General features: G+C 47.9%; 1 pseudogene; it reads right to left on the bottom strand.

Annotated features, from left to right (window-relative positions):
• Positions 1-287: 287 nt before the first annotated feature.
• On the bottom strand, positions 288-1,210 carry LOC111545597 (annotated as a pseudogene).
• Positions 1,211-1,628: the final 418 nt, after the last annotated feature.

Genomic DNA, 1,628 nt, shown 5'->3' with positions numbered 1-1,628 from the left:
ATAAATTATAATTCTAAGAGATTCAATTTTAAGTGAATTTTTTATTGGAGTAGAACACATAGAAAGTTTTCCAAATTATGTGTCTGTCATGAGGTGACTCTTCACAAATTGAGTATATTCCAGATCAAGAAACAGAATACTATCAGTGCCCTAGGAGCTCTCCTTGTCCCCCTCCAGCAACTGCCCCCCTGAAGGGAGCCTGCATCCTGACTTTCAACAATTTATGTTCATTTTTTCTCTTTTGAACTTCATATAAGGTATACAGTATATAGCCATTTAGTTCTTGCTTTTTTTTTTTTTCAGGCTTAATTCACTTTATTTTTCTTGTATAAAAACCCTATGTTGTAGCCACAGCTGGAGCCTGGGTCTGCTGCACGGAGACTCTGGTGTGGGTCTTGACAAGGTGGTCAGTGAATTCCTGATAGGAAGACTTGGTAAATACAGTCTCCTTCCAGAGGTCAGGGGTCAGGTAGCTGTAGGTCTTACAGATGGCATCAAAGGTGGCCTTGGCGAAGTTGCCCAGGGTGGCAGTGCAGCCCCGGGCTGAGGTGTAGCAGTCATGGATACCAGCCATCATGAGCAGCTTCTTGGGCACAGGCGCTGAGACTAAGCCAGTGCCCCTGGGTGCAGGGATGAAGCGCACCAGCGCAGAGCCACAGAGGCCTGTCACCTTGCAAGGGATGGTGTGGGGCTTGACAATCTTGTTCCCCCAGTAGCCTCTGCACACAGAGTTTGGCCAGGGTGATGGCCCCACGGATGGCGGTGGCCACCTCCTTGGAGCACTTAACACCCAGGCCTACGTGGCCATTGTAGTCCCCGAAAGCAACAAACGCCTTGAACCTGGTGTGCTGGCCAGCATGGGTCTGCTTCTGCAGGGGCATAATCTTCAAAACCTCGTCTTTGAGAGAGGCCCCCAAGAAAAAGTCAATGATCTCAGATTCCTTAATGGGCAGGGAGAAGAGGTAGATCTCCTCCAGGGACTTGATCTTCATGTCCTTGACCAAGCGGCGCAGCTTGGTGATGGGCATGCACTCCTTATCTTGGCCTTGCCTCCCTGAGCTCCGCACCTCGGCCCCAGCCCGGCCTCCTCCACGACCACGACCCCGGCCCCAGATACCACTGCCTAAACCTCCACGGAAGCCACCGCGGTTCCCCATCCCAGGGCCACTAGGGCCTCTGGGCCCCCCGCTGCACCGGCGTCATCTGCCATTTGGTGTTTTCTCGGAGAAGAAGAGCTAGTTCTTGCTTTTTATGCTTCACATTATATTTGTGAGATTCACCCATGTTGTTGTATATATTTGTGGCTCATTTATTCTTATTTCTATAAAGTATTCGGTTGCATTATATTAATTAAAAACAAATCAAACTTAGATAAGGAGAGACTTTATTCAAAAAGACTATTGCAATAGGAAGAACATGTCAACCTCAGATATCTGCAAGTGTCTCAAAATCAAACAGAAAGAAGCTTTTCCTTTTTATGGAGGGAGAAGGACCAGCCAGACCTTTGTGGAGAAGGGCATAGAGTGTGGGCAAGCAGGCGGCAAAACCAGGATATTCCAATAGGAAGTGTTTTTATCTATGGTCAGTTGATTTTCAGGATGAGCTGTTAACAGATGTTCTGCTCCTTA

This window comes from Piliocolobus tephrosceles, chromosome 4, assembly GCF_002776525.5.
Source record: "Piliocolobus tephrosceles isolate RC106 chromosome 4, ASM277652v3, whole genome shotgun sequence".
Lineage (NCBI taxonomy): Eukaryota > Metazoa > Chordata > Mammalia > Primates > Cercopithecidae > Piliocolobus > Piliocolobus tephrosceles.
The sequence above is the reverse complement of the archived record's forward strand: the minus strand, read 5'-3'. Positions and strand labels throughout refer to the sequence as shown.